General features: G+C 37.7%; 1 long non-coding RNA gene across 1 annotated transcript; it reads left to right on the top strand.

Moving 5' to 3' along the window:
• The first annotated feature begins 565 nt into the window (after positions 1 to 565).
• Positions 566 to 3,117, top strand: LOC113321506. The gene is made up of 2 exons (XR_003346714.1): positions 566 to 1,842; positions 2,805 to 3,117. It is a non-coding gene; the product is annotated as an uncharacterized LOC113321506 (long non-coding RNA).
• Positions 3,118 to 25,725: the final 22,608 nt, after the last annotated feature.

Genomic DNA, 25,725 nt, shown 5'->3' with positions numbered 1-25,725 from the left:
GGAGAAATTCCTAAATACATCAAATGAGTTCCCCACTGGTTACTGAACCTCTCTCATTCCTTGGTATACATGTAGTTTGCTAGTTTCTGGCAACCATATTCAAGTGTAAATTTTAGCGGATGACTTCAAAATATTTTCAGATGTTCATTACTTTCTGGCAACTGTAAAATCTACATGGAACGTTCCAAGTAAGAAGAATAACAAAAAATCGGAGTTGGAACTTTTTCTTTCTGTTTCATCATTCATCTTGCTTTTAGAAGTTGAATTTTATGCAAGACATAGAAGTTTAACATAGATAACAATTTCAGCAAAGATGGTGTTAGAAAAATGAGATCGAGGATCAGCTGGGAACCAGATTGCTCTTGTAAAAATGAACTTTCGGTTGCGTAAAACTGACAGTACAAAATGATCTCTCACTTTACACGTCTGAGAGTCGGTCAACAGCTTTACAAGACGTTGATGAAAGGATGACGTGTACGGATAGATATTGTTTTTTTCCTAGAGTACTGTATATAAAATGTCTCGCTACGTACCATATCGTCTGAACCCTGTTTACTCCCTTTTCATTTTGCAGCAGCAGCAGCGAAAATGAGCATTTCATGTGGTACACAAAGAGAAGAATCAACATCTCTGATGTTAAATCTTCCTGAAGGGGTTCATGATGAGATCTTTATGAAGCTACCAGCAAAATCCATCTTCGTATCAAGGTGTGTCTGTAAGCTTTTCTATAATCTACTTTCCAATCCTAGATTTATCAAAAATCATGTTAATCGAAGTATTCTGAGCAAGAACAGCAGCCCTAAACTCTTATTTAGTCAATCCTCGAGGGTTAAGCGCCCTCTGATTCACTCTATACCTATAGATTATCCTTCGATTTCACCATCAGATGGAGGTGTTCTGATAAATTACCCATTTGAATCTACCAGAATTTTTGGGTTCATGTAATGGCTTGATTTTCTTAAGAATATTTAGTATTGATAGATCTAATTATCTAAAGAAATTTATTTCAGAGACTAAATTCTGTATTCTGAACCCATTGACAAGAGAATTTAAGGAATTTGAAAAGCCTGAGGAATCTAAAAATCCTGAAAAGTGTTATGGCGGTGTTACCTATGGATTTGGTTATGATGGCAATGTAGATGATTACAAACTAGTGATGACAAATTATGTAGGACACCGTGTCTACAAAATTGATGTTTATACAGTGAAATTAGATTCATGGAGTAGTATTCAGGGTATGGGTAAATTCTCATTTCACTGTGGTAAAGGATATTCTGGTGTGTTTTTCAATGGGTGTCTTCATTTGTTGGCAAGTACGGACACTCGCGGAATCTGGTCTGAAGTTATCTTCTCTTTTGATATTTGCAATGAGGTAGTGGTGAGTATGCCATTACCTGAAAATGTTATGCCACCTACAGATTATTCCGGAGAAGTTTTTTAAAATGTGGGAGTGTGGGGGGACTGCATTGGTATAGCTTATATCTGGAATTCAGTTAGGATTGATGTGTGGGTGATGCGGGAGTATGGAGTGAAGGAATCTTGGGTCAGAAAATATACCACAACTCAACTGCCGCTTCCCTTGCCCTTGCAAGAAATTCCATTTTGGAAGCCTCTGTGGTGCTTTAACAATGGTGAAATTCTAGTAGATACTGGCAGGCAAATACTTTTATATGAACCAAAAACTGAAAGAGTTACATCGGTGGTGGTCCGTGATTTTGCTACGGACAATAGTCTACAGATCTATGTGGAGAGCATAGTCATAGTCTCACTTGGCTCTGGTACTTATCTGGAGAAACCGATTACAGATGAGATCGTGAAGTATCCCGAGTGACAACAATTGAGGTAAATAAATATCACATGTTATCCATTTTATCATTATTATTTCAGTTGGTATATTTTCATCTGCGACTACAATGCCGCCTTAGTTATTTGTCTTCCACAACATTTTCACACTTTGTATGTTTAGTTTTGAGTTTGAGCACACTGAGTGTATACTGCGGAACATTCTGGTAAAAGTTTGTTCTTGTTGGTATCTTTTGGTGGGATAGCAAGTGGGTGGTAACTCAAAACTTGTGTGGGTTTCCAACACTGTTCTATGGAGGCATTGCCATCACTCAAGTCAAGAGCTTATCACCCCGACCCTTTTGTCCATTTCAATCTTGCTTACGAAATTACAATGCTCTGAATGTGACCCCCACTTTCTGAGGGTGATTTAGAACCATAATGTGTAGGTATAGAAAATAGAGCTGTTCAACATATACTGACCACCTACTGGTGAACCTGTAGAAAAATATCTTTTGTCCCACTAATGAGCCTTATAAGATCTCAATTTTTCCAAACCTGTATATTCTTGTTATTGATCATCTGTTTCTTTGGTATGTTAGAAAACTTCCAGCAGATTGTCTAATCGTCATTTGATTATTGTCTCGCAAGTCACTGGATTTTTTTATCGAATGTGACATTAGAGTTTTCGGAGTTCATGCTGAACATCAAAATTTTCATATCCCACTTAATGTACTAAGGTTGAAATGGAGAAGATGCTTGAAACATCTCTCGAATTCATTGACGCAGTAGCCCTTACCTGTTATTGCAGGGGGCCTATCATTTTTTTCCCTTTTTATTGTTTTAGGACCGTCAAGCTAGTTTGAATGGTTAAGAATTTCAGATTGTCTTTTTAGTTTATTTAGAATTTCACCTATTCTGGTTGCTATTTAATGATATCTGTTTCTGGATGTCTATTTAGATTTTCGAAAACGAAATAAATGTTATGCACTAACCATTAATGTGACTTCTGTTTTGACAAGGTCTCATTCAGCACAATGGTTTTATACTCCCAACGCTAGAAAGACCAGCACTTATGACTGAAAACCAGAATGGGTGGGAGCTTTGGCCCAAGCTCATTGTTTGCATCTGTTTGTAATCCATTTCCATCCTATGTGTTTGCAATACTTAAACTAGCATCACCACATGCCAGTGTAACTCAAGGTTACGATAAGCTCTATCCTTCCACACTGCCTAAATTGCTTTGTCAACGGCCAGAAACAAACAAGTGCATGGTTGTGTAATTGGTATTCATATTAGTGCAGGCAGTAACATGGAATCAGCAGTTCTAACTTTCATTATGAGTTTTGCGAAACATTTTTTTTTTTTTTTGCTCCCCCCCCCCCTCCCTAGGTAAAATTCCTGGCTCCGTCCCGGGGCTAGTCATAAATGAAAGATCAATAGACATGGAATTAAACTTTTCCGATTGCTATGAATATTTTTCTTCCAGAATTATGTTTTGTTTTTCTTTTTTGCTCCTCTGTAATAACCTTGTGCCTTAGCAATTTTCCTGCTTTAAGATTAACAAGTTCAAAAATTAAATGATGTGCGATTAGCCGCATATCCATGCTTGCTTTTGCATAATTTGGTCATTGTGATTCTTATAGCAAGTTGAAAACAATGTGTATATGTAACTGTTGTATATCTAGCATACCTGCATATGATTATAAACCTACAAATCTAAGAACAGTCAAGTCATTTAGGTCTGTGTTACAATCAATTGGAATCTCAATGTGCGCTTTTTGTCGTTGGCATGATGCAATAGACAAAGCCATGCTATAAAATCATTTGCATTTAGATGGATTTTTACTTTTATGTTTTGTATCATCGACAATTATCATTGGGTTTGTTTCTTATTTTCCACTGTTTTCATGTCATTATACTCTGCTAATTCAGTTTTCAGATAAATAGTTACTGTCTGAGAAAAGGCTCTAAGATCTCATCACTTATAAGAGTCACCACAACGGAGAATCCCTGTAACTGTAGACTGATTTTCTGGGAAAAATCTTTTCTTGTTTGAGCAATGGTGCATGAAGGTTTCTGCCAGTGAAGAAGTTTACCGTATTTTGGAGTTTCAAAAAATGCTAGCAAGTGAAGCTGCAAATAGCCGGATCTTAAACTAGTTCAGTACTCTTTCATGTTAAACTAGTTCGAATTTCCTTCTGTTGTGTTGTTTGACCTTGTTACTGAACCTCTCTTGAATAGAGCACCCAGTCTGCACAGATTAGGCTCATGCTTAACTGTACACTGTTTGACGGTGTTTGATAGATTTTATTTGTTTATGTCAAATGCTCCAAGAGAACCAGAAGAGGAAATGTAGCTTTTAGCCGGTGACTTTGAAATATTTGATAAGTACTTTCTAGCAACTGTTATGTGATGAGAATAAGAAATGTACGTAACAAAGGACTGGAGGTGGAACTAAACACAAGATGAACTATCGATTGCGCAAAACCGCCCAAGTCAAATGATCTAATTCTTCTCTCATTCTCACCCCACCAGAACACTTGGTAATCATAAGTGGACGGACGTGATGAGTACTTTTTCAAGCCGTTGATGAAGGGAAGACGCATACGGGTTTGTTCCTTAGAGTAACACAATAATATTTCTGTCACTTATTTGCAATTTCTTGAACCGAACGAAACCTCATTCTGAGCATATCATCCCAGATCCAAACTTTAAGCAGTAAGAAAAGAAGCAACTAGATTTTGTGCCCGTGCTACGTACCGGGCGGACCAAAAAACCATCATTGTTTTACTTTTAACCATTATTTTAGTTTGGCATGATGTGGCATTGCCTCGCCGGTCGGCATTTTTATTTGGTGTCGCCGGGTTTTATCTGTCCTGTCGCCTAGGTTTTTTTATTTGGTATGGCCCGGTTTCGCCTCTTCCCGTCCTAATGCATGTTAAGGTTTCTAATTTCGCGTGAGATTCGTCTTACCCCATCCAGCTAAATGCTTAGGATTTTCGATTTGGTGTGGCTCGGCTTCGCCTCGCTCCGTCCCGATACATGCTTAGGATTTTTGATTTGGTGTAGCTTGGCTTCGCCGCACCCCGTCCCAATGCATTAGCTTTTTGATTTGGCGTGGCTCGGTTTCGCCTCGCCCGTCCCAATGCATACTTGGCTCAGCTTCTCCTCTCCCCGTCTCAATGCATGCTTAGAATTTTTTAGTTGGTCTGGCTGAGCATCTTTTTTTTCTTACATATTTTTAATCTTGTGTGGTATGGCTTCGCCTCGCCCCGTCTCAATGCATGCTTAGGATTTTTTTTATTAAAAAGAAAAGATTACTTTTATTTGGTGTTTCATCAAATAACTCACATGTTATATTAGTGCTAGGTTCGTTCCCGTGCCACGCACCGGGAGGAGTTGTACTTGCTTCTGTTATCCGTCTTTGATTTATTATGAGGAATTTCATTCCTCGGTGGGTCCTCAACAACAGTTGCCGAGATATGGACGTTTTTAAGCTAAAATAATCACAATGCATACCTGGCTGAATCCCTTGCTCTAGAAAAATTTATAGTTACTCGCTTCCTATGAGGAATTTTGTTCCTTGTTCGGGGCCATCAACCACCGCTGCAGAGATATGGACGATTTTAAGCTAAAATATTCAACCACCGGTACGTATTAGACTTTTGCTTGTGTCTTCATCACTTTTTCCTTATTATCAGAATGCTCCCAGAATGAAGCCAGTCTGCACCAGATGTTTGTTATCACTCTAAAGTAATACTCTTTGGCTGAACCAAGTTTGATTTGAGTGAACTGTGAGTGAACCCGTTAATTAAAGGAGTATAAACAAATGTGCATTACAATTCCATTTGCCCTTATTGTTATTGTTTAGAGAATGTGAAGTTACCAAGAACAACTCTGTTAGTATATATTTAAGTTTGTCTAAATCTACCACTACAATAACAAAGGGAGCTAAAGAAAAGGGGATACAACTATATCTGCAGTAAGGACCTTCTCATGGGCAATCTTAGCACACTTCTGTGATCCAAGAGGTCTCTTCAGGGCTTTCCCTTAGCACGTTTAACATCATTGACATTTATCCCCAAAATGCGAAGAGCTAGATGAAGATTAAATTAAATGACTTCCATATCCTTCCAGCTAGGCACTAAATTCGTTCAACTGTAAAAAAAAATACACCAAAAATATACTTAGTGTGGCTTAGAGATTAAAACACAAACCAAAAAAGAAGTTTAAGAGAACGTGCTAGCTTAGAAAGATGATCATTCTAATTCTCATTATAGTTTTAAGCTAATGGCTTTTACATTTTCAAATGTGGATCACAATTTATGGTTTCTTAAGTATTTTAACTGTTACATTTTATTCGGTTTCATGCCAATCAGATTTGTTCTAAGCATTCAATATTTAGAGAGCATGCAATGTACCTTATTCATTTTCGACCATGATAAGAAAATCATAGCAAGGTTTGGTTCCTCCAAATAGAACCCTTCAGTGTCCTACTTGGTACGCAGAAAAATTCATGTAAATAAATACTTCTTTCACTTCCTTGCTGAAAGAAGGATGCCCTTTCTATGATAAGAAGATCATAGCATGCCCTTTCTATCCAGCGATAGATAAAATCTCAATGATTGTGGATATACCTGAATAGCACATAATGCAATCGCATTTATCAGAGAGTAGACCGTTCTATCTAACTCTGACTGAATTACTCCATCCAGAGTCTCATATCTGCTTTCGATGGCCACCTATATCAGAGTAATCGATTCCTTCCAGCTGTCTTTGTTCACGGTATGCTGATGCTTTCAATGCCCACCTATCCAGAGTCTCAAAGTTACAACATCCCGTGGCTTGTATGAGCTGATAACCATCGTTGAGGCAATCGAAGACTCAAAGCTACAACATTACGTGTAAATGATGTGTCTTTACTTTCAATACTTAAAATACTCCAGGGGAAATAGTTAAGAAAAATATAAAACAGTTAAAATCTAGTTCACTCAATTATAGTACCTCCCTTAAGCGCCAAATACCCTAGCACCTATGCACAAATGCGATAAGAGAGCATATAGCAGCATCATGTACTGGTTTTATGCGTGGACGTCCACAACTGATTCCAGTAAATTCAAATATCTTGACGAAAATTTACTCCACTAACCAATATCATTTGCAGACTATAACGAAAATACTTGCAGTAAAATTTGTCGAAATCTACACATTAAATGGAGGTTACAAAAATGGAGAAAATAAACAAAGGTGTCAGACAAAAATATCACATCGCACAGTACTGTTAAATAGAGTAAAATCTTAAGGTATGATCGTAGACCATAAACTACAATTAATGGTGTTGGAGATGTTAAGGTCTTATATATTTGGTTTTCCTACTCACGGTTTGAAGGTAACGAAACAATGAACCATCTTATATACTACCCACCTGGTAGAGGAGAACCAACTACTCTAGGAAGAAACAAACCATCACCAAGTGCAGCAAAAATTAAGACTTGCAAACGTTAAATTAACCATTTATTAACAGGCTTGTTCCACCTTGCAAAGCATCCAAAAACAGGAGGAAACAATCTTATAAGATTTTCGTACAAACTCTACTAATTTAAAAAAAATAAAAAATTAAACTAATTTAACGCAGATTCCTTTTATGAAGTCAATTTAAGTTAACATGGCAAGAAAATACATACCTCACCAGAATTCTTTCCATGCCCCTCTTTATTATCTCGTTGCTGCTTTAAATGTAAAAGAGTCTACCTTCTGCGAAATCACTAAGCTTTGCTCTTGGTAAATCTCTTGCAACATGAATAACACTCTGATCCAAGGGTACACGAAGCCCATTTTTAATCTCTTGCATAGAAAGTCTGTAAAACCATTACTGAGAATAACCCTATAATCAAATAAAAGCAAAAACTGTAAAATCAAGTGATAGGAATTGAAATTTTAAAACCCTTACATTGTCTGGCACAACATTGTTTTACCTAAAAACCTAGGGATAAATCAATCCAAAGATTAGAGTTGAGTTTATTTACCTTGATAGTGTAAACTTCATCACCATTGTCATTGTTGTAGTACTTAAGATACATCTTTATCTTCTTCAAGTGATTGATTATCAAAAACGATGAGGAAAAATTCAAAACGACCTTTCCTGGTAAGGAGTCATAGGTTTGGGGAACCACATAATCATGATAGACATGGCTATCCATTTAGCTCTAAGAGAAAGGTAATCCAAATTCTGGTGGCTGGGGCAACTGAGTTTAATCTATCAAACCAATAAAACAACTCATTACTCATTACAAAAACTCATGTATACTAATACCCTAACAAAGGAGACTTTATCTATATGATATTGCCGCAAAGAATGGTTCTTAAACCAATCTAACAAATACTCCAGCATGTCTTCCCATGATTCCTTGATTTCGGGCATCTATTTAACATTTTAATGTTTTGTTGATTGTCATGGTTATATAAGAAAACTTAGGCAAGGCCTAAGGACATAGATTGATTGTAGTGCTAGTGGTGTCGTTGTTTAGGCAAACATCAGACCCACTACTATAGTTCTTACATATAATAGCCAAGTTTAAGGCTTGGAGATTTTGGGTTTTATGTAAAAGTTTAAGACTTGTTAAGACAAAAGTTACAGGATTAATGCTTAAAACTGAAGAGGCACTCAATAACTGTTTTTCCCTATGATAGTTTCTGCTAAATCTTCCTTTGATTGCTTTGATGTAGAGAGCATTGAAGTGTTCCAGGATGTCAGTGGTTTCAGCATGTATTTCAATGTTCATGTGCTGCTTGTCCTCTGCCCATGCAAACGCCAAGTCTGCTCCTCCTGCTCCCCATTGGCATGTGTGTCCTCTGCTATCAACATAGTTGCCTGCAAAATCAGTTATAGTCAGAGCTGAAAAGTACTGAGAACTGTTAGGATCCTGGATACTGCAAAATCATTGTCAAAGACAAGCAAGCAAATAAAACATGGCAAAGGCAAACAATTACCTAAAACTGTCGGTTACCTAAAACTAGCACATGATGAAAGTCAGTTACCTAAAACTGCATTTACCCGTGACAATTTGTTTCAATTTTTTTTTTTTTTTTCCGTTTGATACATTAAGCTGGGTTAAGGAAACCCAAAACAGAAACTAAACAAAAAAAGGGCTCAGAGCCCGCTATACATTGTTTTCAACCTGCTATATATAAGAATCACATTGACCGAAGTATGCAACAACAAGCATGGATATGCCCACATCATTTAATTTTGAACTTGTAAATCTTAAAAGCAGGAAAATTGCTAAATGCACAAGGTTACAAAGAGAAGCAAACAAGAAAAACCAAAAGATATTTCTCCCATAGCAATCAAAAAGCAAACTATATAATGTTCAGCATGCACTTCGAAAATTCTAATGTCACATTCAACCAAAAAATCCACTGAATTGCGAGACAATAATTAGACAACACACTGCAGGAAGATATCTTACGTACCAAAGCAACAGATAATCAGTTACATAAGAATATACAGGTTTAGGAAAATAGAGATGCTATAAGGCTCATTACTTTAGTGGGTCACATTAGACAAAAGCTAATCTGGTAATGTGTTACCTTGGCATGTTCTTCTATCTTACTATCTTGGACAAAACATGTTTTTCTAAAGCTAGTCCATGTATGTAAAACAACTCCAATTTCTTAACCTTCCTGATTCTTGAGAAGAAAAAATCTTTATATACCTTAGAAGGCGGCGGGCCTTGCATTTGAACTGGAGCATTGCAAACACTAAAACAAAGTTGAAACAGACAAAATGGTTGGAGTGATAGGCTCTCAAGTGATGGCTATGCCACTCATTCAACAGTGTTGGAAACCCACCCACTGGCGATTGCACCAAAAGGTACCAATAATGGCAGGAGGATTAATAATTTAATATGCCTCCAGTGACAGGTGCACCTTTCAATCTTCTTTTACAGCGCGATGTTTTACAATTAGGATATCCAGAATATATAGTGGTGTTGTAGTCGCAGTACCAAACATATAACAACTGCAACAAAAAAGGAAAGAAGGAAATATAGACAGAGAGGTGACATGCCCAATAATAATACCATGACATCTAAACGCAGATGATGTTAAAGCGTTACTTTATCTGTTCTCTAATGCCAACAACAAAACGGAGTACATAAAAATTCTAGCCGACTGCAATATGGACCTTAATGACTCAACTGTTCTTGCATTTCGTCTTTCTGCAGGTAAACTCAATATGCAACAACTACCTGTAGACTGTAGGTCCTATACACTGTGTTACACCGATACGTCTAAAAAAAAAAAATTCAGCCGTATCGATACGTATTTACACGGATACGCGTACTAATACTTCCAATACTTCAAGATACAACTCAGTTAGAAAACTTTGACTAAATATTAGATCTCAATACCTTAATATTAGAAAATTAGGTATTTTACTAGATTCTATGAGAAGTATCGCCGTAATTTAGTTTTTCAAGTTGGTGTATCATAGTAGCGTATTGGTATCTTGTATCCGATACTGTATCCGTATCGTTGCAACACAGCCTATACATAAATAGTTCAAATTTTGGTCACATAATCCAGCAGCAAACATTAATATGCTACATCATTTATTTTATTTTTAACTTCTAAATTTCTAAAAGCATGATAGGGCCAAGGAAGGACGACTAAGAGGTAAGATTGTTCAGAATTGACTTTGAAAATCCTAATGCTATTCAGTTAAGAATTTCCACTGAATTGCGAGGCGGTAATGAGTGAAGAGAAATTGTACTGCTGGAAGGTTTGTTTTATGTTCCAAAACCACAATCAGTTATATAAAGATATTTAGCTTTAAAAAAATAGAGATAGTAGAACACTCGAAAAAAAATTCCACTGAAATGCGAGACAATAGTTAACGAAAAGAAGTCACGCGGTAAAGAAATAGAGATCCTATAGGCTCATTCATGGGTTACACACTACACAGAAGTCAGAAGCTAATGTTTGCCTAAGCATGTTTTTCTAAGTCATATTATTTGGTACAAAGCATGTTCTTCTAAAGCTAGTAGAACAACTGTATTTTCTTTACCTTTCTGATTTTAAAGAAGAAAAAATCATATATACCTGGACATGTATTTAAGAACATCCTTAAAAGGCGAGCTATGCGTTAAGAGCATTGTCAACACAAAACAAGATTGAAATAGGCGAAAGGGTAGGAGTGATACACACTCAAGAGATGACAATGCAACCATTCAACAGTAACACACTGGCCATCCCACCTAAAGATACCAATAACAGCAGGATGATGAATATGCCTCTAGTGACAGGGTACACCTTTCAATCCTCTGTTACAATTAAGTTTTAAATTTTTTTATTTTTAATATGTCTGTTTACTTGTTGATGATCTTTTGTTTCTAGAGCTCAAGTTATTTCAGTCAATTGTAAGGAACCACTATGAAAAAACACAACCCCTTACACTACAATAAAAATTGAGCAACCTTAGAACATTACGTGGTATATGAAAATTTTGATGTTCAGAATGAACTTCGAAATTCTAATGTCAAATTCAATCAAAAAATCCACTGAACTGCGAGACCACAATTAATCAAAATAAGACACACTGCTGGAAGTTTTATTACGTACCAGAGCAACAGATAATAAGTTACACCAGAGCATACTTGTTTAGCAAAATGTACTTTAAGGCTCATTAGTGGGTCACATTAGACAGAAGCTAATCTGCTAATGTGAACCTAGGCATGTTCTTTCTAAGTCGTACTATCTGGGACAAAACATGTTTTTCTAAAACTAGTCTCAAAAGGCTTCACTGCTAGGTGGTCAGTATTTGTAGAGCAGCTCAATTTTCTATACCTAGACATTATGGTTCTCAAACACCCTTAGAAGGCGGGCCTCACATTTAGAGCATTGTAATTTTATTAATAGCACACAAGATGGCAATGCCCCCAAATCAACATCGTTGGAAGCCCACACAAGTTTTTAGTTACCCACCCACGGGCCATCCCACAAAAGATACCAACAAGCAAAAGCATTCACTAGAATGTTCCACAGTACACACTCAGTGTGCTCAAACTCAAAATTAAACATACAAAGTGCCAAAATGTTGTGGAAGACAAGTAACTAAAGCGGAATTGTAGACGCAGATTAAAAATATACCAACTGAAATAATATAAAATGGATAACATTTTATAATTTTTACCTCAACCGTGGTCGCTCGGAATTCTTCACGACCCCATCTGTAATCGGTTTCTTCAAATAAGTACCAGAGCCAAGTGAGACTATGCTCTCCACATAACTCTCTCGACTAGTGGCCATATTAATATCACGGACCACCACCGATCTAACTCTTTCGGTTGTTGGATTACATAAAAGTAATTGTTTGCAGTCAGTCTCTACTAGTATTTCCCCATTGCCAAAACACCATAGAGGCCTCCAAAATGGAATTTCGCTTGAGGGCGATGGCAGCTGGGTTGTGGAATATTTTTTGATCCAAGATTCTTTTACTCCATATTCCTGCATCACCCACACATCAGTTTTAACTGATCCCCAAATACAAGCTATACCTATGCAGTCACCCCACACTCCCACATTTTTATAAACTTTTCCGGAATAATCTGTAGGCGGCATAATATTTTCAGGTAACGGCATAGTCACCACTATCTCATTGCCAATATCAAAAGAGAAGATTACTTCAGAGGACGTTTCGATAGTTGCCAACCAATGAAGATGTCCGTTGAAAAATACACCATGATATACTTTACCACCGCGAAATACGAATTTATCTGTGCCCTGGATACTACTACTCCATGAATCTGATTTCACTGTATAAACATCAATCTTATAGCAAACACCTTTTTCATAATCTGATATTATTACTAGTTTGTAATCATCAGTATGACTATCATAACCAAATCCATAGGTAACTTGAGAAAGATCTCATCGTGAACCTCTTCTGGTAGATTTAACAACAGAGATCTTGATTCATCTCTTCCCTTGGTACGAGACGAAACGCTCATTTTTGCTGCTGCGAAGATGAGAGAGGGAAATGAAAATAGGGTTTAAGAAATTGAAAAAAGAAAAGTGGTAGAGTTGAATGTTATGGGAGGATTCAGAGATTTGAGGCTTCTTAATATCCGACAAATAGAGAAAGGACTCGTCCTCTATTTCTTGCCAAGTCCTCGGCTGCTGACGGGCTAGCTGTTTTCTCTTGGTAATCAAGTTGTTTGATGTCTTCCACCCCTGTATGCAAATCAAAAAACATATATTCCATAGTTTGGTCTAATTTACCGAGGATTCTAGAGCTGACGCATCAAAAGCTAAAGCTCAAGGGAAATCAAATGTCTCATAAAGCACAATTAAACACAAACGAAGTAATATTATTAAGTCGATTAGTTCTGCATCTGTTTATTCATGACTAATTAATTAAGACATAGATCATTGTTCTTCCAAATCTGCTAGCGACTTGGAAGTTAAAGGGGTTATTTTGTTTTTGGTACTCAAGTTTTGTCCAACTTTTGAGTTTGGTCTAACATTTGTCCAGTTTGGCGTTTGGTACTTGGAAAAGACGTTGACCCGCATTGACTCAGTTATAGCTTGATTTCTTTTAATGAATTAATAAATAAATTTTTAGAAAATGGTAAAAATATAATTATTAGATGAGTTTACTATCATACCCATCACTTTCTTAATATTTACATTAGATCCAACGGTTTTAATAAACCCATTTAGTCTACGGTCGTGATCAATCTATTAACCCTAACTTTTTATTTTCATTTCTTCACTTCGTTTATTCCGCCTCTACTGTTAACTTAGATCAAAACAGAGTAAATCGAGAACAGAGAGAGAGATTGAGAGAGGGAAGATTTATGATGAGAAATCGAGTGGAATTATGAAAGGAGATCAAGAACAGAGATTAGCAGGGAGATTGAAGCTGTTGTTGGTTGAATGAAGATGAAATTGAAGAACAGAAGATAAGAATCGAAGTAACAAGAAGATACAGGTGGTAATAATGATGGTTTCTGCAATCGAAGAACACGGAGAGGAGATGGTTGTAATGGAATCGATTATAGGTTGTCGGATTTAGTTCTACGGCAAGAAATTAAACTCAACAGATGATTCTTGAAGTTACAGAGCAGAAAAGTGGGTGTTTCTGAATCAATAGGAAGAATGAAGGTTAGGGTTTGTGACGAATTAGAACATGAAATTGAGATCGAGAAGAACAAGACGCTGGAGTTGTTGATTAAAAAATTGGGTTGCAGATTTGATTTTGGTTTGTGTGTGATTGATTTCTGATGGGTATTGGTGCTGGTAATAGTATTGCAGAGGTGGTCTTAGTGAATTTGCCCGATGGTGCAGGTAAACTTAAGCTGCAAATGGTAGTGAGTTGCTTTTGTAATTTGGATCTCGATTCAATTGTATTTTTTTGCTTTAGGAGTTGAAATTTTAAGTTTTGATTTTTTTTTTGGGGATTTTGAATGTGTTAATTGATTTCCTGAAACGACTGTGAGATGGGTGATGGTAGGAATGATTTGGTAGTGATTGGTAGGGTTGTAACTGAATTTTAGTATGCCTTAAAAGGTTTCATTATAACTTGATGGTGATAATTGCGGTAGAGTGGTGGTGGTGGTGGTGGCGGCGGAGGCGGTGATGGGATGGGATGGCGAGAGGCGGACGACACATCATGTAAACTCGGTGGAAACATATGGTAAACTTTACTCCCCTTCAGTTTAAAATGAAGGGCATAATAGTAAATTCAGTCAAATATTAAATTTTATATTAATTTTAATAAATCTTAAACAGAAGTCGAGAGTCAACGTGGGTCAACGTTATTTTCAAGTACCAAACACCAAGCTGGACAAATGTTAGACCAAACTCAAAAGCTTGACAAAATCTGAGTACCAAAAACAAAATAACCCAAGTTAAAGAGAAACCGCTCATAGAACTAATAATGAAAAACTCAGATCCAAAATGAGAACATAGAGAAATACAAGGCTTTGAAGGTCGATGTACTATTGTGAAAGACAATCAAGTAATACATGGCAAAGGCAAACACAGTTTAGTTATTGTCCCGAATAAGGCAGTGATGGAAGTTCTCGAGACACTTCATCAGCCAAATTAAAAGCAACAACGGTTCCTCGGTCGTCCAACCAATGAATATATCCATTCCCAAACACAACAGGTGTATCTCTAACACGGCTTAAATTCACACAATAGTCCACCTTTATACTACCTCTCAATCCAATCCCAAAATTGACGTCTCTCGTGTTGTTACAAATTCTGACAACCTTGTACTCATTCGTCGACGACAGAACGTAACCAAATCCAGTTAACAAGTCGTTTCCTTTAAATTTTGGAAGGACAACATATTCTCTAGTAACTGGATTACGGATATAAACAGGTTCATAAGCAGGTTGACTTACGGCATCCATCTTATCATCATGGTACAGAGATTCACTCCACCAAAAACTCACACTCGACTCACGTGATGAAGGTCAGTTACCTGTGTCTCTATTTATTTTTGTTTTTTTGGATACATTCAGCTAGACTAAGGGGACCCAAAACGAAAAGAGTTAATTAGTATTTGGGTCGTGAGTTTTGGTATGTCTTTGAGTTTGGGTCGTTGATCCCGTTAGTCAACGAAGTCGCTGGTCAAACTGCTAGTTAAAGTTAACTTCAGTTAGTAACTTATTTACGCAGTTTGCCACTCGGTTAAATGTTTCACACACGTGCAAACTTAAAAATCACGTGCTACCACTGAACGAATCCATCGTCCAAATTACATTGAGATGTGTGGACGACATCTTCTCCAACCCTACAGTTGCACTCTGACCATTATTGGCCTTCATAAGGAACACAAACAGATTCAATATCCGTTTCAATCAATTATAGCCCAAAAAAAACAAGTAGAACTGTCGAGTTCTTAACACCAACAACTCCCATACATGATTAAAGGAAATGAAATACTCTGAACTAAAAATAATATAAATAACTCAAACTCGAAAGGATTCGATAACATATAAAAAACAGGTTTAGTTTAACAAAAAATACCCAATTGTATTTCACTTAAATTTAACATGCCACAACTTCAGTTTTGCTTCCAAGATCAGTTTTTTGTCCAAAAGAAAGAAAATTAAAAGTACTTTAAGATACTTGTTTACAATTAAGCTATACTATAAAAGAATCTTACCTAATACTACTGCACGACACTGTTTTTCTTTGATTGCTTTCCTCTCTTCGCAGGTGGTTGGTCTTGAGTCATTTCCATCAAAGAAGCATTCCTCCTAGTCATGTTCTCCACGGGATAACTTGGCAGTCCAGTATTTCCACCCCTCATTTTGGCATTACCAGCTTTACCAATTCCAGTTCCTCTTCCTCTTGGAGTTTGCTGGGTTATTGCGAAAGTTTAGGAGGACTGAGTCCCAACAGCTGCAGTTGCACTAGTACCTCTGCCTCCAACACTAGTACCTCTACCTCCAGCACTAGTACCTCTGCCTCCAACACCTCCAGTTCTAGAGATTCAGCTAGCCTATAAAAGGAGAACAGAAATTCTCAACAAGGTATGCGATCAAACCCTAGAAAACTCACCTGCAAATACCTGAGACTGACTTGAGCGTCTAGGGCTGCACAAGACCCGCCCACGATACCCAAACCCACCCGTACCCGCTAAATCCGTGGGTTTTTAATCCATACCCGCCCGTTATGGGTGCGGGGTTGGTTATGAAAAAAAAAACCGTTGTCTGTGGGTGCGAGGTTGGTTTAAGCTAATACCCGCCCATACCCGCCCAAAAACCACGCAGATTATATACCATTAGATAAAACTAATCCTAGTCGTCCATTATGAAACCCTAATACTAGTAGATAGGATAACTGATAACCCTCATTCACTTTCTACACTCTTCTCTCTGTTCGGCCTCTCCTCTTCTTCCTCCTCAGTTCTTCTTCTTCACCTACGAACGACAATTACCAAAAATCTTCACCAGAAATCGACAACAACAACTTCGAATCTTCACCAGAAATCGACAACAATCGAAAAATCAACAGATTCAACACTTAATCTTCATCTGTAAACTTCCTAGATATGAATATTTTGGGGGTTTTGGTTTTTTTTTTCTCACTTAATCAAGGAGAATAGAAGTTACTCTAAATACTTGAATATAAAGCGGGTTTAAACCCGTTTAAACCCATACCCGCCCAACCCGTAGCGGGCGGGTTCCGCTGTTTGTGGGTGCGGGGTTGGTTATGAAAAAAAAAACCCGCAGTCTGTGGGTGCGAGGTTGGTTTTAGCTTATACCCGCCCATACCCTCCCATGTGCAGCCCTATGAGCGTCGGAGTATTTGTTTTGCAGGTACATGATGAGTGCCAAATAATGTATATATTTATCCCTTTTTGTTGGCATTTAACTCATCTTTTGTGCAGTAATTCTACATTTTATCCCATATTCTGTATTTTCATTGTTTTCAAGAATAAATATTTTTCTTACTTAATTTTGCATTTTTAGGTAATAAATAAAGTTTGGATGAATAGCAGAGCGGAAAAGAGCAGAAAAGTAGTGAAAAGCCGGGAGGAATTACACAAGGAAGCCGCGAAGAATGTTGTGCACAAGACCAAAAGGGTAGAAATGGGCTCAAGAAGGAAGAATTGTTCTTAAAGAAGATATGGGCTTGGCATACCCAAGGCCCAAAACCCTTACCCAAACCTATTTTCTATATCCATACCCGCCTCCATTCTCAGCCGTTAGATCGGATCCATTTCATCATCCAATGATCGCTTCTTCATTGATTCATCAAAATCTGAAGTCCCTGCAAAACACCATAGTACCTAAATTCCAAGCCTTCGGATTAGATCACATTTAGATCCTACGGTCGCTTCTTTGTCTGCGCATCAAACCTCGATACTTCCGCTTAACACTACAACACCTAACTCCATCTGGTGTCGTCAATTTTGTTGTATCTCATAATCCAACGGTCGCCACATACCTCTCCATCGTAGCCGTTCGATTCAATCTATATGGGATCATCCAACGCTCTTTACTTGCTGTTCATCAAAACTCGCTACACCCGCTCAACACCCTAGCAACCGAACCCTATTACCCCAAAACAAACGGACCCTTCTTCTCCATCGGGTTCTTCCTCTCTTCTTCCCAAACAACAGAGAGCTGCTCTGCAACTCCATCACCTCCACCAGCTACACCTTCTTCTCGAACCACACCACCACCACAACCATCCGACAACACCATGATCTCTAGTAGCGCCACCCGACAACAGCAGCATCCTATCCCCCTAAGCCTAGCTGTTGTATCTAACCCACACGCATCTCACTGACCTAGATGTGGGTTTGATGCAACACCTCGATTTAGGGCATCAGAAGAATGGAGAGGAGCATAGGGAACAATTGCAGAGCATGGGTCAGCGTCGAATTGGGTAAATTTTATTTTGGGAACCCTAATTTTTGGGATTTGGGGGAAACCCTAATTTTAATGTTTGGGTATAAATTGAGGGTTGGGTATCACTGTTAGAGGTGTTCTTGGATTAACCAAGTAACCAATTAGGGTTAAATTTCAGTTTTGATATTTTAATTTTAATTCAATTTAATTCCAGTTTCAATTTAGCTTTGTTTTAATTTTCATGTGTGATGTTTAAATTCCTGTTTTTATGGTTTAGTTTCATGTTAGGGTTAGTTTTAATTTCATGTTTTGGTTAATTTAATTTCACTGTTTAATTTTAGTTTTAATTTTCTGTTCATGCCTAGTGCTCTGCTGATTTCATTGTTAATTTTCAAGGTTCTTCATTTGAAATTTTTATTCACTGTTGAGTAGTTTAAATGATCATGTTTAGTTCCATTGTAGTGTTAAATATGTTCTGAGTTCACTGTTGAGGCTCAGATGAACCCTTAGTGCACTAATGAATGATGAATTGCTAGGAAGGCCTGCTTTGTTTGAGTAATGGGAAGAAGTTGGTGCTCTGATATGCCTGTGATTGATTGTTCTGTCAAAAGACAGTCAATGCTAGGGGCAAATCAGTGAGCAAGCTGATTTTCTTCCCATTCTAGTTGGATGCTTAAGTTTTTGCATTGTTTAGCTAGGACACAAGGTGGATTCTAAGCCTTAGCTTAGCCACAACTGCAACCTCCTCTCTGCCCTTGGCTTAGGCCTTGGTTCCATTGTTCTCTGCTTATAGTTTCATTGTACTGTCACATTTACTTCACTGTTACCTTGTGTTTATTGTTTTATCATCCATTGCCTCATTATTTCACTACCATCTTCATTGCTTTGTAAATATCACAGTTTCACTGCCACTATTTTCTCTTTCTTCTCTTTTGTTTCTCCTTTTCTTGTCACTGCATTCACTGCCTTGTTCTCCCCCAGCTGCTACTACTTGCTACTGCTTTTGCTGCTGCTGTGCACTGCTTCTGCTGCTGCTGAAGCCACCACTGCTGCTGCTGCTACCTCAACCAGCTTTGCTACTGCAGCTGTCTGCTTTCCTTCCTCTTTGCACTGCTGCTGCTGCTTCCTCTCCAAGGCCCAGACCACAGTTCAGATTAAGGCCTAAGGCTCAGTTCACTACACTGAGCCCAAGCCCAAATTCAAAATCAAAATTCACAGTCACTGTTAGCCCAAGGCCCAGTACAATTCCAAAGGTTAAAAGCCCAGGTTCATAGCTAAAAAGCCTAGCTCTAGTTCACGGCCCAAATCATTCAAAGGCACAAGGCCTAAAGCACTTCATCATTACAACAAACCCATTAAGCCCAATTTACTCAAAGGGTATTCAAAGCCCAACAATAGCAATTTTAGAGCCCAAAATAGCTAGAAAACTCCAAAACACACCCAGTCTCTGTGGATCGACCCGTACTTGCACGAGGTACAACTAACGACCGTGCACTTGCGGTATTACTGTAGACCCGCGTTTTTATTGCGCTTAATTTTCACGCTTTCCCGGGTCCACCAAGTTTTTGGCGCCGCTGCCGGGGACTGGTGCTGTGTTTTTCTTGTAGTTTTCTTGGCTATTTTGCATTTCACTGCATAGCATTTGCATCTGCATCTGCTTCACTTCATTTGCTGTTGGACCTGCTGTTCTGAACCTGTTTTTCCTCTGCTGGGACGCCACCAAGGAAAAGAACCAAAGCCCAACTGGGTTTTTGCAACAATATCAGAGCAGCTGGGCTGTGCTTAAAAGGTAACCCATTTAAGAGAACCCGAATTGTGGGCTTCCAATTTTTAATTGTGGGCTTGTAATATTAAAGCCAATTTTTGGGCTTCTTATTTTCTGTTGGGTTTGTAATTAATTTTTGTGGGCTTGTTTGTTTAATTTGTGGGCTTGTGTATTTAATTTTTGTGAGCTTGTTTAATTTGGACTTGTATTTTGTATTCTGGGTTTTTAAACCCAGCTGAGCTTGTAACCGATCACGCTAGGTTAACTCGTTAGTGGGCCGAGTACCCAAATTCTAGACCGAGAGTTTGGACTCAGTTTCACCAAACGTTTTCAAACCAGCTGAGCCAAAGCAAACACAAAACCAACAGTGGGCTTGCCCCCATTCAAAAACCAAATTTTATTTTCTTTTTTTTTAAAAAAAAAAAAAAAAATTACTTTTCTCCCATTCAAAAAACCAAATTTTACTTGCTCCCATTTTTACAACCAAATTTTTCCTCTTTATCCCATTAAAACCAAACTTGCTCCCAAAATTAAAAAAAAAAAACCAAAAAAATGTCTCCCACCAAAACCAAATTTTTCCCAAAAATCCAAACCCATTAAAAACCAAATTTTGGGCTTTGTAACATAGTTACTTAGCTTTTGAGCCAATCATGTCTAGATTTTGGCCTGCTTCGGGGAGTGGAAACAAAACACTTAGAGAACTTGCTTACGGGCCAAATTCACATTGTGATCCTCCCCCATTCCATGATGTCAATAGTTATAGGAATTATAATGGACATTTTCAAAGTCCCGAGCCGCAATACATGAACCCTAATGACTATTCATACATGCATCATTCATCGCAACGTGAAAATGAACATTTTGCTAGTGCCTCACTCACACAATCATCACTGATCGATCAAATAGAAGCTCGAATCACAGCTTTAGAAATGCAATCACATGAGGAATCTGTCACATCTAATTTTCTTAGGCAACCTGAAATCTATGCATGTCCCGCATGTGGTAGTTTAGACCACCCTGTTGAGAATTGTCATATTTTGCATAATTTTAGGCAATCTAGAGAAAATCCAAGGTATGAAATGCCCATAAATTGTGAGAATGGTAGTCATTTGGACCATAATCAATCCTTTGAGGGTTGCGATCAATATTTTGTAAACCCTAATGACCATGCACACATGTACCAATTACCACAATTTGAACATGAAGAATTTTGTACCCCCATGAATTTAGACTCCACCACAGAAGCTTTCAGACTCAGTGAGCAAAAATTCGATAGATCTACATCACGAATTCATGCATATTTAGATCAGATTTTGCTTCACCTACAAAAGGAGGAAATTCATGAGGAAATGTATGTTGTCCCTAATGAAGTGTCTAGTCCCATTCATGTAAATAATGTTGAATATGAACCTAATTTAGAGGAACATGAATCGACTAATGACACCACCACTGTTAATGAGGACCAATATGCATGCTACCATGATGATGATTATGATGATTATGATGATATGTTAGAAGAACATGAAAATATTGTGGAACCTGTTGGTTCAATAACATATGGCTTCTCTCCCTCGACCTTCATGAATGTTGTTTTTTCTAATACTCATTGTAATTCATATGATTTTGATATTGACATGGGATTCGTACAATTATTCTATGAAGATGAGCATGACATAGGAATAGTTGAATCTTCTGTAGACACTAATATGCATGAAAATATATTTGATGTGTCTCATTCTCTACCTAGGTCACATTGTGATATTTCTCCTGATTTTCCGATGCATGAGAACGAATCTGTTGATGATGTTGATGACTCTGATTGTGATCTTACCAATTTGTTTGATGATTGTGAGCATGTTGTGACACTTGTAGAAGACTTAGGAGATGTTGATGTGATTAGTAATGATGTGCCTATCTTCCTACATGAGTCACAATCTGATGGACTTCCACCCAACCTAGATTTGGTTTGTACCCATATTGTCAAACCGACTTTTCTGAGAGTCCCTAATCTAGGTTTGGAACTGTGTGCTTCCCAAGTCCTCTTGGACTATTTTGCTTCTAAGTATAATACATTTGAGGAACCACAGTTGGAATTAGCATGTGTACCCGTCCCTAGCGAAGTTCATTTCGAGCTAGACCTTGTGCATGATGAACCCCCGAAACTGCGCGATTTTGTTTTCAAAATTATATCTTCTGTAAAATCCAGGTTTGGGGGTAGCTCATTTTGTTTCACAGCTTCACTTGCATGCCTATCATATTATTATTGTGTGAAGCTGTTGAAACCTCTACACTTTGTCTTTTGGGTTGATCCTCAACTCTTTAGATTGTTAGTGTATGGTGAATTTTTGTATATAATCCAGTAGATAAAATTTCTTAAAAACCATTTTGTTCCTTTTGTATATATTTTGCTAATCCAATATGATCTCGGCTGACATATGTTGGATTCTTGCCTTGAATAACGGAGTTCTAATATTGCTTTCGCCGAAATCGGGTATTCTCTTTCCTTTTTCTCTACTCAACATGATCCTCTTCATATGTTGTATTATAATTTTGTTCATATTTTGAAACATTGAGGACAATGTTTAGTTTAGGTTTGGGGGTGAAAAGTAGATACTTTGATAATATGCCATAATTGAAAACAAGAACTCCTTCTTTTTGAAAAAAATGAAAAATCAAAATAAAAAATTAAAAAATTAAAAAAATCATAAAAAAATGGAGCTCATTTACCTTGAAATGTTGTCTCTTGTGCAAATATGTAATTATTAGGAGTCTTAGTCTAGATATTTAGGCACCCTGATTCTAGCACAATTCACATAGTGATAAGAAATTTGCACGCGCACGATCTACCAATACATGTATGGCCTCGATCTTCAAGGTGTTTGATAGGAAGTTACGATTGCCAATCACTTTAGAATACTGAACGAAACTTGACTAGCTTGTTCTTTGGTTGGTTGGGATAGAAGGTGGAGGTTACATTAAGAAAAACAACCATCGAATTTAACTGGGTGCATCAAAAAGGGCTACCTCTTGCAAAGTGTCATGTAATTTTTTGTTTCCTTTTGTATATGTATCAAAAGTTGTTTCTTTTCAAAAAAAAAAACGATGTATATATTCGAAAAAAAAAAAAAAAAAAAAAAAAAAAAAAATATATCAGAAAAATACAAAAAAAAAATCAAGTATTTATCAATTCCATCTCTCTTGTTCCAAAAATAAAAGAGAGTAGTCAATGTAAATAAGAGTCATGTAAAGTCATTTTGTTGTTTCATTGTAATAAGCAAGGAGGGTGTATGCCATTGATGTACAACGCGAGTAATTGTGAAATACCTCCAACTCATTCACAATTCTCGTAAAGTCCGGACAGCTAGCTAGATTTCGACCTTGGTTCTTAGCCTGAGAAACTATCTCTTGGTGATTAGTAGTCATAACTTCGATCTTTCTTTACACATGTGTAGATACACTTTACACTCTTATCACATGTCTTTTTTGTTATCAGTGCTAGGATTGTGCCTTGATAGCTAGATTGACATCTCCATTTTGCTGTGAGCTTAAACTGACTTGCACATGTCACATTTGATGGAATCTGAGCTTATATTTTGACCTAGAACTTTGTAGGTACGTTCTAAGCAAACCTTCACGAGACTTCAACTCGTCCACTAGGGACACTTAGTGGTTTAAAAGGCTTAGTGCATACGCTAAATGCATTCGAGAGACCAGCGACAGTGGTATAGGTAGGATTTCCTTAGTTTTGTTTTACTTGAGGACAAGTAAAATTCAGGTTTGGGGGTATTTGATGAGTGCCAAATAATGTATATATTTATCCCTTTTTGTTGGCATTTAACTCATCTTTTGTGCAGTAATTCTACATTTTATCCCATATTCTGTATTTTCATTGTTTTCAAGAATAAATATTTTTCTTACTTAATTTTGCATTTTTAGGTAATAAATAAAGTTTGGATGAATAGCAGAGCGGAAAAGAGCAGAAAAGTAGTGAAAAGCCGGGAGGAATTACACAAGGAAGCCGCGAAGAATGTTGTGCACAAGACCAAAAGGGTAGAATGGGCTCAAGAAGGAAGAATTGTTCTTAAAGAAGATATGGGCTTGGCATACCCAAGGCCCAAAACCCTTACCCAAACCCATTTTCTATATCCATACCCGCCTCCATTCTCAGCCGTTAGATCGGATCCATTCATCATCCAATGGTCGCTTCTTCATGTTCATCAAAATCTGAAGTCCCTGCAAAACACCATAGTACCTAAATTCCAAGCCTTCGGATTAGATCACATTTAGATCCTACGGTCGCTTCTTTGCCTGCGCATCAAACCTCGATACTTCCGCTTAACCACAACACCTAACTCCATCTGGTGTCGTCAATTTTGTTGTATCTCATAATCCAACGGTCGCCACATACCTCTCCATCGTAGCCGTTTGATTCAATCTATATGGGATCATCCAACGCTCTTTACTTGCTGTTCATCAAAACTCGCTACACCCGCTCAACACCCTAGCAACCGAACCCTATTACCCCAAAACAAACGGACCCTTCTTCTCCATCGGGTTCTTCCTCTCTTCTTCCCAAACAACAGAGAGCTGCTCTGCAACTCCATCACCTCCACCAGCTACACCTTCTTCTCGAACCACACCACCACCACAACCATCCGACAACACCATGATCTCCAGTAGCGCCACCCGACAACAGCAGCATCCTATCCCCCTAAGCCTAGCTGTTGTATCTAACCCACACGCATCTCACTGACCTAGATGTGGGTTTGATGCAACACCTCGATTTAGGGCATCAGAAGAATGGAGAGGAGCATAGGGAACAATTGCAGAGCATGGGTCAGCGTCGAATTGGGTAAATTTTATTTTGGGAACCCTAATTTTTGGGATTTGGGGGAAACCCTAATTTTAATGTTTGGGTATAAATTGAGGGTTGGGTATCACTGTTAGAGGTGTTCTTGGATTAACCAAGTAACCAATTAGGGTTAAATTTCAGTTTTGATATTTTAATTTTAATTCAATTTAATTCCAGTTTCAATTTAGCTTTGTTTTAATTTTCATGTGTGATGTTTAAATTCGTGTTTTTATGGTTTAATTTCATGTTAGGGTTAGTTTTAATTTCATGTTTGGGTTAATTTAATTTCACTGTTTAATTTTAGTTTTAATTTTCTGTTCATGCCTAGTGCTCTGCTGATTTCACTGTTAATTTTCAAGGTTCTTCATTTGAAATTTTTATTCACTGTTGAGTAGTTTAAATGATCATGTTTAGTTCCATTGTAGTGTTAAATATGTTCTGAGTTCACTGTTGAGGCTCAGATGAACCCTTAGTGCACTAATGAATGATGAATTGCTAGGAAGGCCTGCTTTGTTTGAGTAATGGGAAGAAGTTGGTGCTCTGATATGCCTGTGATTGATTGTTCTGTCAAAAGACAGTCAATGCTAGGGGCAAATCAGTGAGCAAGCTGATTTTCTTCCCATTCTAGTTGGATCCTTAAGTTTTTGCATTGTTTAGCTAGGACACAAGGTGGATTCTAATCCTTAGCTTAGCCACAACTGCAACCTCTTCTCTGCCCTTGGCTTAGGCCTTGGTTCCATTGTTCTCTGCTTATAGTTTCATTGTACTGTCACATTTACTTCACTGTTACCTTGTGTTTATTGTTTTATCATCCATTGCCTCATTATTTCACTACCATCTTCATTGCTTTGTAAATATCACAGTTTCACTGCCACTATTTGCTCTTTCTTCTCTTTTGTTTCTCCTTTTCTTGTCACTGCATTCACTGCCTTGTTCTCCCCCAGCTG

The sequence above is a fragment of the Papaver somniferum genome, chromosome 11 (assembly GCF_003573695.1).
Source record: "Papaver somniferum cultivar HN1 chromosome 11, ASM357369v1, whole genome shotgun sequence".
NCBI lineage: Eukaryota > Viridiplantae > Streptophyta > Magnoliopsida > Ranunculales > Papaveraceae > Papaver > Papaver somniferum.
Note: the sequence above shows the minus strand (reverse complement) of the source record. Positions and strands in the feature narration are given on the sequence as shown.